The sequence below is a fragment of the Dendrobates tinctorius genome, unplaced genomic scaffold (genome assembly GCF_039654945.1).
Source record: "Dendrobates tinctorius isolate UK_male_01 unplaced genomic scaffold, ASM3965494v1 ptg000250l, whole genome shotgun sequence".
Taxonomy (NCBI): Eukaryota; Metazoa; Chordata; class Amphibia; order Anura; family Dendrobatidae; genus Dendrobates; species Dendrobates tinctorius.
Genome location: NW_027361917.1, coordinates 19,992,637 through 20,005,177, shown reverse-complemented (window position 1 = coordinate 20,005,177; position 12,541 = coordinate 19,992,637). Strand labels below are relative to the sequence as shown.

The 12,541-nt window shown below is 43.4% G+C and overlaps 1 protein-coding gene across 2 annotated transcripts in view; it reads right to left on the bottom strand.

The window, feature by feature from the left end:
* FBXO30 (F-box protein 30) overlaps nucleotides 1–12,541 on the bottom strand; it is a 78,311-nt gene that overhangs the window by 29,682 nt on the left and 36,088 nt on the right. The window contains exon 2 of one of the 2 annotated variants that reach the window (XM_073557507.1): nucleotides 2,961–3,054. The exons of the other annotated variant lie outside the window; for it this stretch is intronic. The gene's annotated coding sequence lies outside the window, so the exon portion shown is untranslated. The remainder of the gene's footprint in view (nucleotides 1–2,960; nucleotides 3,055–12,541) is intronic. 2 annotated transcript variants of the gene reach the window in all.

The window sequence follows — 12,541 nt, the reverse complement described above, 5'->3', positions numbered from 1 at the left end:
CTGGTGATGGGAACTGTTAATGTGTGATTGGTGAGAAGTGGAGTTTTCCAAGAGAGGGCGGTGGGACTGTGGACAGTTTGAAGGGTGGAGAGGGGGCTGGGATGGAGCCTGGGCGGAGTTTACGGGGGCCCCGAAAATTTTCCCAGTATGGGGCCCCGAAATTCCTTGTGGCAGCCCTGCCCTTGCCCATATGCTGTATAACAGAAGAAACAGTGTACATCCATGATAGATAAAAATCACAAAATTTTATTCAATACAAATAACATCACATGATCATATAAATATATAGTTACAAAGTAAATGGACAAAAGGGGAAAAAGGACAAGCAACTGAATGCATAACCAGGCCTGACAAAAATATATGTATATACCGAGGTGGGGGGAGTGGCAATAAAAGTTGATTCAAGTAGTATTCATAATGATTGCCGCAGAGAAGGCAATGATAGCAAGATGTAAACAGTAAATCGTTCACCCAAAATGATGGTAAGGTGTAAATATAATTAAGGAAAAAGACCAAAGACCACTAAAGCCATTAGTAACACTTCTAATCAAATCACAGTGGCTAGAAAGACCACTGACAGCGCAACCAAAATATTAAAATGCAGTAATGATGAAAAAACACACTTACCCATAGTCTCTCTATGCAGGATCCTGGAACACGCACCATTAGGATTACTACTTGAATCAACTTTTATTGCCACTCCCCCACCTCGGTATATACATATATTTTTTGTCAGGCCTGGTTATACATTCAGTTGCTTGTCCTTTCTCCCCCTCTTGTCCATTTACTTTGTAACTATATATTTATATGATCATGTGATGTTATTTGTATTGAGTAAAATTTTGTAATTTTATCTATCATGGATTTACACTCTGTTTCTTCTGTTATACAGTATGCTATGGGTGTTCCTATATGATTTATCCTAGGTCCCATTGCAATATGCTGCTATGGGGATCCTAAATGCTTTTGATACAATGCATTTCATTCTAATTTGTTTATGCCCTGCCCATATGCTGCAGCAGTTCAGGAATGTACGGTGTGCGGACACTGGACAGTGTGGAATGGATGGATCCTCTTGGTCTGGCCTGCCCTGCCTGCTCCAGGTAAGAGTACTACCAGAGCTGAGCAGGACTGTGGGACTGGGACTGAGGCACAGGCATGATTTTGGGGGGCTCCTGGGGTGGGGGGAGAACTGAACATAGCAGGCATGATTTTGGGGGAGAACTGAAACATGATGGCCTGGCTGCTCATGAATTGGGGGCCCCTGCCCTGGGGAGAAGGGAAGCATGGCCTTGGCTGCTCATGAATGGGGGGCCCCTGGGGAGAAGCATGGCTGCTTATGAATGGGGGGCCCCTGGGGAGAAGCATGACTGCGAAGGAATGGGGGGGCCCCCCTGGGGGAGATGCTTGGCTACTCATGAATGGGACGGCTCATGGGGGGGCAAAGAAACATGAATCGGGCGGCCCACATAGGGGGAGAAGCAACATAAACTGGGGGGCCACAAGGAGCGAGAAGCACTATGCCAAAAGTAGACCGCATATGGGGAGAGCATTATGAAACAAAGGGCAACGGGGGTGCCTATATATTACATATATGTTTACATAACTTTGTTGCCCTATGAAGGACGGGGGGAGGCCCAAAAAATTTATTGCACAGGGGCCCACTACAGTCTGTGTCCGCCCCTGAACTGTCTGGAGAGAATATTATAAATAAAAGGGGGGAGTTACCAGTGAGACAAGTAACTAACAAGTAACACAGAACAGGGAAAATTTAATTTTCTTCTGGCAAACATTTTTGGAGGTCTGCTGTATTGTAACAATATTGCAGCCCTGTTTGCCTGTGAGATGGAAGCTGAAAGGAACCTGCAGATGTGTCAGGTATAATTACACACAGCTCTGCTGTGAGATCAGGAGATCAGCCATCACACTGGTAACTGCCCCTTCATGTAAAATAAGCTCTGGAGGCAAAGTTATCTTCCAGGCACCATCCTCCCCAGAGCCTGGAAGAGGTCATTAAATATAAAGTGATAAGGTGATTTATCCACAACAAGGCACCTTACATGAGACATATAGGAATCACTCTTTTCAGCAGTCTATAACCTGTATGCCCATAGTAATAGTTTAGATAGGTCAAATATGGTGACAGATTCTCTTGAAAGGAGATTCCTTTCCAAACAAAAGTCACATGAATCTGGGTCAGAATCAATCATTGCAGGCTCCTATATTTTCATCTAACGCTGCTACACTGATTTGAAAGGAGAAGAGAAATGGGAAGCCAGTCATCTGGGCTGGTCCCTCCCTGGGTTAAGCTAGAATGACAGGTCTCTGTACATTTACAAACAGGTAGAGAGACCTGTCAATCTAGAAGCAGGATTCCACTTACCATTCCCAAATTCTTTTTAAAGGGAACTTGTCACCCCCCCAGGGCGCTTTTAAGTAAAGGCCCCATCACACACCACGATATCGCCAGCGAGATCGCTGATCTTGTGATGCCACAGCGATCTAGCCAGCGACATCACTGTGTGTGACATGGATCAGCGACTGGCTCCACGCCGGGTATCACTGATCGCGCTCCATCGTCCTGGGCAGTTTTTTGATCGTTGGTCTCCCGCTGGGCAGCGAGAGACCAGCGACGCTGGTTTCCAATGTAAACAGCGGGTATCTAAGAGCCGCGCGGCTCTTAAATACCCGCTGTTTACATTGGAAACCAGCTTGCTCGCTGGTCCTAATCACTGGAGGGGCTGTCTATGTGACAGCTCACCAGCGATCAGCCCAACAATGTCCCAGCGATCCCATCCATGTCGGATCGTTGGTGGGATCGCTGGGACATCGTTATGTGTAACGGGGCCTTAAAAGAGCCTCCTTCAGCAGCACTAAGGCTGCATTCTGTGAAGGTGGCTCTTCTGTTTCTGATCCCTAGTAACACTGAAATATTGACTTTTATAACTTGCTCCCCATACCTGTATGGAGTCCCAGAGGTATGGTGTCTCCCCCTATATCAGCCACCTCCTAGTCATCCATCTTCCCCCTCTTGCGTCTGTGCGCCGCCACCTCCTGTGTTAACAAATTAAGGGGAAAAAGGGCACCATCTAAAATAACAGTATATGGGATCTCCTAATGCATACAAAACTATACAGAAGCAATCCAAGAAAAAGTATGCAGAAGCCAAAGGAATCACCACCAATGCTTATAATACAAAAAAAAAAAAAAATTAATTTATTCAATTTCAGCAAACACTACATACAAACACATAATTAAGAACAATTAAAAAGTCTGTGCGAAGGCAGACATGAGACAAAAACAAGAAAGATTGGGTCATAATTATATGCAGTACAAATACTCAAGGTTCCATATCCCCAGACAATAAGCGTGCTGAAAAAGTGCAAATGCTTTCTAACTGATATAGTCCCAGTAAATAGAGATATATATTGCCAAATTTCAAATGATGCCTATATGCATGCTGTTTACAAATGTGCCCTATCATAGGGATACAAAACATACTAAAGGCATGCTTACACAGAAAAACATAATATAATATTAGTAGTACTTCCGTTTATGTCATTCAGCGCCTACACAATAGCTTAGACAGGACGCCGTCTCATTAAGAGTTGAACTCTCTCTCAGCCGTCGCTCAGCTGGTAAGACTTGCTAATTATTTTCAAAATATATATATCAGGCGCTGTCACACTACAGCAATACACTGACCTTGAGAAAGACACATCTGTAGATACGCGTGGGTCTTTGGTCCCACTATACCTGGCTGCGTGCTTCCACTAGGGGTCTGTTTGGTATCATGGTTGGGGGGGGTAGGAGAGAATCTGTCTATGCCTCCAGGGCCTCCTTGTTGTTAATATGCTCTATTTGCTTTTTGAATTAATTTTGGCTGTAGCAATCTGAATGTCCCATGATGTATGACAGTATAACTTGGAGCACTACTAATATTATATACTGTGTTCCAAATTATTATGCAAAAAATATTTCCTCATATTTCCTCTAAATTACCTATATGAATTGCAGTCATTGTTATTTTCCAGTCATCTAATATTCTAGTATAATTGCAATGTTTTTGAACAAACTGCCTATGAAAACAGTATATTTTTAAAAATAAGAAACACTCAAAATGCATGTTCCAAATTATTATGCACAGCAGAGTTTTCAACCTTTTTATTTTTAACAAAAAAATGGTCAATTGTGAAATTATAAGCATTATCAGCTTATTACAAAATGAAATCAAACAGTTTTCAAGTCAAAACTTTATTCTAGGTGATGTTACATTTGCACATAGGACCCCTTGTTCGAAAGAAGCTTCTGAACTCTCTCGTCCATTGAATTTGTCAGTTTTTGGATGGTTTGTGCTTCAATTGTTTTGCATGTGGACAGAATACCCTCCCAGAGCTGTTGCTTAGATGTGAACTGCCTCCTGCCATCATAGACACTCCTTTTGACGATGCGCCAGAGGTTCTCAATGGGGTTGAGGTCAGGGGAAGATGGTGGCCACACCATAAGTTGGTCCTCTTTTATGCCCATAGCAGCCAGAGATGCAGATGTGTTATTTGCAGCATGAGACGGTGCATTATCATGCATGAAAATGATCTTGCTGCGGAAAGCACGGTTCTTCCTCTTGAACCATGGCAGGAAGTGCTGTTTTAGAAACTCCACATAGATTATTGAGTTCATCTTTACCCCTTCAGGGATCCTAAAGGGGCTGACAATCTCTCGCCCCATGATTCCAGCCCAAAACATTACTCCACCTCCTCCTTGTTGGCGCCTTAGCCGTGTGTTCATGGGGTGTCCATCAACCAGCCATCCTCTACTCCATCCATCTGGACCATCGAGCGTTGCGCGGCACTCATCGGTGAAAAAAAAACAGTTTGGAAGTCAGTCTTCATGTATCGTTTGGCCCACTGGAGCAGTTTCTGCTTGTGTGCAGTGGATAGAGGTGGTCGACAGGATGGCTTACGCACAGCTGCAAACCTCTGAAGGACCCTGCATCTTGTTGTTCGGGGGGACGTTGGAGGCACCAGCAGCGTCAAAAACTTGTCTGCTGCTATAACAAGGCATTTTTGCAGCTGCTCTTTTAACCTGACGCAATTGTCTGTTGGAAAGAGTCCTCAGTTTTTCCTTATCAGCACGCACACGTGTGTGCTAGGAATCCGCTACATACTTCTTGATTGTGCGATGATCACGATGAAGTGTCATGGCAATGTTGATTGTAGTCATGCCTTGACCTAAATACTCCACAATTTGTTGCTTCTCAGCAGCCGACACATCCTTTTTCTTTTCCATTTTGGCAAAAAATGTAGGCTGCTTAATAATGTGGAACAGTCTTCTTAAGTAGTCTTGCCTTTATTTGGACACACCTGCCAAACTAATTTGCACAGGTATCTGCAATTGCTTTCAGTGAAAAAGAGCCCTGACACACATCACCATCAATGAGTTTAAATGACACAAAAAAATTCTAACCTTATCACTCCTAAACTCTTTTTGCATAATAACTTGGAACACAGTTTATTATGATGTTTTTCTGTGTAAGCATGCCTTTAGTATGTTTTGTATCCCGTAAACAGCATGCATATAGGCATCATTTGAAATTTAGCATATACAGTGCCTAAAAGTAGTATTCAACCCCCTGCAGATTTAGCAGGTTTACACATTCGGAATTAACTTGGCATTGTGACATTTGGACTGTAGATCAGCCTGGAAGTGTGAAATGCACTGCAGCAAAAAAGAATGTTATTTCTTTGTTTAATTTTTTTTTTAAATTGTGAAAAGTTTATTCAGAGGGTCATTTATTATTCAACCCCTCAAACCACCAGAATTCTGTTTTGTTCCCCTAAAGTATTAAGAAGTATTTCAGGCACAAAGAACAATGAGCTTCACATGTTTGGATTAATTATCTTTTTCCAGCCTTTTCTGACTATTTAAGACCCTCCCCAAACTTGTGAACAGCACTCATACATGGTCAACATGGGAAAGACAAAGGAGCATTCCAAGGCCATCAGAGACAAGATCGTGGAGGGTCACAAGGCTGGCAAGGGGTACAAAACCCTTTCCAAGGAGTTGGGCCTACCTGTCTGCACTGTTGGGAGCATCATCCGGAAGTGGAAGGCTTATGGAACTACTGTTAGCCTTCCACGGCCTGGACAGCCTTTGAAAGTTTCCTCCCGTGCCGAGGCCAGGCTTGTCCGAAGAGTCAAGGCTAACCCAAGGACAACAAGGAAGGAGCTCCGGGAAGATCTCATGGCAGTGGGGACATTGGTTTCAGTCAATACCATAAGTAACGTACTCCATCGCAATGGTCTCCGTTCCAGACGAGCCCGTAAGGTACCTTTACTTTCAAAGCGTCATGTCAAGGCTCGTCTACAGTTTGCTCATGATCACTTGGAGGACTCTGAGACAGACTGGTTCAAGGTTCTCTGGTCTGATGAGACCAAGATCGAGATCTTTGGTGCCAACCACACACGTGACGTTTGGAGACTGGATGGCACTGCATACGACCCCAAGAATATCATCCCTACAGTCAAGCATGGTGGTGGCAGCATCATGCTGTGGGGCTGTTTCTCAGGCAAGGGGCCTGGCCATCTAGTCCGCATCCATGGGAAGATGGATAGCACGGCCTACCTGGAGATTTTGGCCAAGAACCTCCGCTCCTCCATCAAGGATCTTAAGATGGGTCGTCATTTCATCTTTCAACAAGACAACGACCCAAAGCACACAGCCAAGAAAACCAAGGCCTGGTTCAAGAGGCAAAAAATCAAGGTGTTGGAGTGGCCTAGTCAGTCTCCTGACCTTAACCCAATTGAAAACTTGTGGAAGGAGCTCAAGATTAAAGTCCACATGAGACACCCAAAGAACCTAGATAACTTGGAGAAGATCTGCATGGAGGAGTGGGCCAAGATAACTCCAGAGACCTGTGCCGGCCTGATCAGGTCTTATAAAAGACGATTATTAGCTGTAATTGCAAACAAGGGTTATTCCACAAAATATTAAACCTAGGGGTTGAATAATAATTGACCCACACTTGTATGTTTAAAATTTATTAAAATTTAACTGAGCAACATAACTTTTTGGTTTGTAAGATTTATGCATCTGTTAATAAATCCTGCTCTTGTGTGAAGTTTGCAGACTCTAACTTATTTGCATCTTATCAAACCTGCTAAATCTGCATGGGGTTGAATACTACTTGTAGGCAGTGTATATCTATATATCTCTATTTACTGGGACTATATCAGTTAGAAAGCATTTGCACTTTTTCAGCATGCTTATTGTCTGGGGATATGGAACCTTGAGTATTGTACTGCATATAATTATGACCCAATCTTTCTTATTTTTGTCTCATGTCTGCCTTCGCACAGACTTTTTAATGTTTTAATGGTTCCTAATTATGTGTTTGTATGTAGCGTTTGATGAAATTGAATAATTTTTTTTTTATTATAAGAATTGGTGGTGATCCCTTTGGCTTCTGCATACACTTTTCTTGTAATGCTTCCTCCTATGTTGCGGTTACATGCCAGTGCCTGCGCCGTGCCAGCAGTTCTCAGACATGCGCAGTACGCGCTGCCCGGGAACTGGCATCAGGCTATCACTCCTGCGTGTTGAGGAGCGAGATCTGGGGCCTCCGCAACACGCAGGCACGATAGATAGCCTGATGTCAGTTCCGAGGCAGCGCGCACTGCCTTAGTGCTGCTGAAGGTAGCTCTTTTACTTAAAAATGCCCTGGGGGGGTAACAAGTTCCCTTTAACCCCTTAGCGACCGCCGATACGCCATTTAACGGCGATGTTTAGCTGTACTAAAACCACAGAGCCGCTAATTCACGGCGCTGGGGAGAAAGTGAATAGCGCCCCCCCAGTGTCGTATTTTCTACGGGGTCTCGGCTGCCGGGGGTAGCCGAAACCCCAGAGAACATGAATCAGTCGGTTTTTACCGACCCCGCTTTTGCAATCGCTGTTATTAACCCTATAACGGCGACCACAAAAAAAAAAAAGCCGCGATTGTGCATTAAATTTCTCTTTCCTCTGATGTGATCGCACATCAGAGGAGAGAGGGAGAGAGAAAGAGGGTCCCCGATCCCCCCCGGTACCTCTCCGTGGTCATCTGTCCCCTCCCGGTGGTCCTGCGTCCAGTCGACGTCCTCCGGTAGGTGCCGCCATCTTGGATCCGGAGAAAATAGCGGTCGCATGCGCAGTGCGCCCGCCGGGAATCTGCAGGCTCCGGCTGGCAGATTCCATTCATTCATTTTGATCACGATGATGAACTATCATCGTGAATAAAATAAACAAAATAGTACATTATCCCCCCGTTTATCACCCCCCTAGTTAGGCCAACATAACGAAATAAAGAAAATATTTTTTTTTCAGTTTTCCATTAGGGTTAGGGATAGGGTTAGGGTTAGGGCGAACTAGGATTAGGGTTAGAATTAGGATTAGGGTTGGGATTAAGGTTAGGGGTGTGTTGGGGTTAGGGTTGGAGCAAGAATTGAGGGGTTTCCACTATTTACCAACTTTGGGGGTCTAAAAATTGGGTCTAAAAAAAAAAAAAAAAAAAAAAAATCACTTGTGGAAATAAAAAAGACTATTTTCACGGCTCTGCGTTTATAAACTTCTGTGACGCGCTTGGGGGTTCAAAGTGCTCACCACACATCTAGATAAGTTCCTAAGGGGGTCTAATTTCCAAAATGGGGTCACTTGTGGGGGGTTTCCACTGTTTAGGCCCATCAGGGGCTCTGCAAACGCAACATGACGCCCGCAGACCATTCCATCAAAGTCTGCATTCCACTCCTTCCCTTCCAAGCTCTCCCATGCGCCCAAACAGTGGTTCCCCCCCACATAAGGGGTATCAGCATACTCAGGACAAATCGCACAATAACTGTGGGGGTATGATTTCTCCTGTTACCCTTGTAAAGATAAAAATTTGGGGGCGAAAAGATCATTTTTGTGGAAAAAAAATAGATTTCTTATTTTCACGGCTCTACGTTATAAACTTCTGTGAAGCACTTGAAGGCTCAAAGTGCTCACCACGCATCTAGATAAGTTCCTTAATGGGTCTAGTCTCCAAAATGGGGGTCACTTGTTGGAGGTTTCTACTGTTTAGGCACATTAAGGGCTCTCCGAACGCAACATGGCATCCGATCTCAATTCCAGCCAATTCTGCGTTGAAAAAGTCAAACGGCGCTCTATCCCTTGCGAGCTCTGCCGTGTGCTGAAAAAGTGGTTTACCCCCACATATAGCGTATTCAGGAAAAATTGTACAACAAATTTTGTGGTTGATTTTATCTTAACACTTGTGAAAATAAAAAATAAATTGGTTCTGAAGTACATTTTTGCAAAAAAAAGTTAAATGTTAATTTTTTCCTTCCACATTGCTTTAGTTCCTGTGAAGCACTTAAAGGGTTAATAAACTTCTTGAATGTGGTTTTGAGCACCTTGAGTGGTCTAGTTTTTAGAATGGTGCCACTTTTGGGTATTTTCTCTGTCATGTACACCCCTCAAAATGACTTTAAATATGATGTGGTCCCAAAAAAAAGTGGTTTTGTAAATTGTGTTGTAAAAATGAGAAATTGCTGGTCAACTTTTAACCCTTATAACTTCCCAACAAAAAAAAAAATTTTGCTTCAAAAATTATGGTGATGTAAAGTAGACATGTGGGAAATGTTAAGAAATTTTTGTGACATCTCTTATTTAAGGGCATAAAAATTTAAAGTTTTAAAATTGCAACATTTTCAAAATTTGCCATATTTCCGTTTTTTTCATAAATAACACAAGACTTATCGAAGAAATTTTACCACTAACATGAAGTACAATATGACACGAAAAAACAATCTCAGAATCAGCGGGATAACAATATGACACGAAAAAAAACAATCTCAGAATCAGCAGGATCCATTAAAGCGTCCCAGAGTTATAACCTCATCAAGTGACAGTGGTCAGAATTGTAAAAATTGGCCTGGTCATTAAGCTGCAAACTGGCTCTGTCGCTAAGGGGTTAAAGCTGTACTTGCAAACTTTTTCCACTGTGCAGCAGCATTTCAGAGAAAAATGCAAGAGTTATGCTGTTCGGGCAGCAGGAATCGCCTGACAGGCTCTCTAAAGGTACTGTCACACTAAGCGATATCGCTAGCAATATCGCTATAACTTGTGACGTTATAGCGATATTGCTAGCGATATCGCTGTGTCTGATACTTACCTACGACCCGCTCTCCCGCTGATCGCGCGAGAACGTTCAGGACCGCTTCTCGCCGTCCACTTCCTGCGGCGCTTCCTGTGGAGAGACTAGCGTGGAGCCGGGCGGGAGGACGTCAGGATCGCCTAGTGTGACAGGTAAGTAGCGACCCCCGACCCCTGCGATGTCGCTGGTGAGATCTGCCTGTGTGGCAGCTCACTAGCGACCACTTAGAGATGCACCAGCGATCCTGACCGCGTCATATCGCTGGTTGGGATCGCTGGTACATCGCTAAGTGTGACAGTACCTTAACAGTCCCATAGAGTTAATTCAGTAAGCTTGCTGTTTTGGGAAGGATTGGCAGACTTGTGTGAATGGGGGCCTTTTGTTGCAGGATAGTGAGGCTAAAGAAAAGTTTGAAGATAATCAATGCTGAATCTTTATCTAAATTAGGTTGCATGTTCCCGGAGGTTGGACTAGTGCTCTGATCCTTCCCATCATTTGCCACCTACTGTTACCCCATGGACATGATTGACATCTGCTCAGCGCTGCTGACAAGAGTGACATGGTGGTGCCAACAGATTACATTTAATGCAATTTAACAGACTGCTATTTTCCACCAAGTACCCTTCAATAATTCTGCTTGAGAGGGCAACAGGGGAGGATGATGGGCTGCCATAACGTGTAGAGAAATAAAGTTAATCTACAAAATGCTAGAGTATGTAAAGGACCAATGCATTATATCTACCTTGGCTATGTAGGCTTCTTTCTTTTTTGTTAATGATATTGAGGATAACCAATTGTGAACATTTTCTCATACATTTGTTTGTGTGAATAGGAGCCAAGTTGCAGTACCTGGGAGTGGCCACTAGACAGTGTGCGGAGCTGTGGTGTTCTAGTTCTGTTTAAAACCAGACATAGTCAGAGCTGGAAAAGGCTGATCAATGGGGGTGGAGGACCCTCATGGATCTGTATTTGTCACCCATCCTATTACAATTAAAAACAAATAGTCAAAACGGGGCTCCTTACAAAACTAACTCATTAACAGCCTTGACCTCCAAATATGATCATGAGCAGTATGTAACTGATGGATGTCACCTCTAGGCTTTAGAAATCAAGAAGTTCCATGCAGCTTTAGCCACAGTACCTGTATTGCAGAAATACCAGGATGCAATCCAGTGATTAACCAAGGAGTGCTGATCTATATACAGCATATATTCTGCATAATAATGCAAGATAAGTAATATTATAGACCGATGCAGCACCCAACGGTCAGACTCCACCAATCAGCAGAACAGGGCATTTATCCCTGTTAGAGTGGAGGGGCAAGAATGGAGTGACTGTCAGGCTAAGGGGTTACTGGAAAATGCCAAAAATAGAGCTCAGCAGCCGTCGGTCAGACGCACTGCCACTCCATTCTAATTGAGATTTAAAGGGGTATTCCCATCTCCAAGATCCTATCCCAATATGTAGTAGGGGTAATAATAGCAAATACCTCCAATTAGACATGTAGTACATTTTTTCTGATTCCCCATGTGCTGGCATTGAAGCACCTTAGGTATCCATGGTAACAACAACCACTAGCAACCAGCTAACTGACCATGGACACCCAAGGTCCTGCAATGCCTGCACATGAGGAAAGACACATATTGAAACAGGAAAGATGTATATCTTTGTACCGTGTTAGCCAGTGGATAGAAAAATATTCAGGATTGAGAGTCCTCAGTAGTTGATACCTTTTAATGGCTAACTGAAAAGATGGTAACACATTGCAAGCTTTCGAGACTACTCAGGTCTCTTCATCAGGCTAGACTAATACAAAATCTGAAGTCACATATTTATGCACAATACAGCCTAGAAAAAATGCAATAGATAAGACAAGTGACGTGAAGCAGAACTATCAATATGGGAGAGGGAGAAACATAAATATAAACATTGGACCAGTTCATAGATAAGGAGTCTGGATGTTTTATGGTCCTCTGATTGGGGTCTAGTTCTGTGTTGCCCCGCAAGGTTTTAAAAGGAAATTCCTTAATTGATGTAAAAAGACATAAATCCATGCGACACATTCATTCCAGCACTGAGAGTGTCAAAGTTCGTCATAAATTTGTACTCCCAAACTCGTCTCTCTCTCTGAGATGTGAAGTTACCTTTCAATACCAGTAATTTCATATCCATGCTGCTGTGATCAGGGATACAGAAATGTTTTGCCACAGGTAGATCCATTCTTTTTTCTCTTATTGTGTGACGATGAGCATTCATCCTTGTTCTAAGCGTTTGCCCTGTCTCCCCTACATACAGACCCCCAGTTGGACATTTAGTACAAATAATTAAGTACACCACATTAGATGTAATGCAGGTGAAAGTACCTGGGATCTTGTA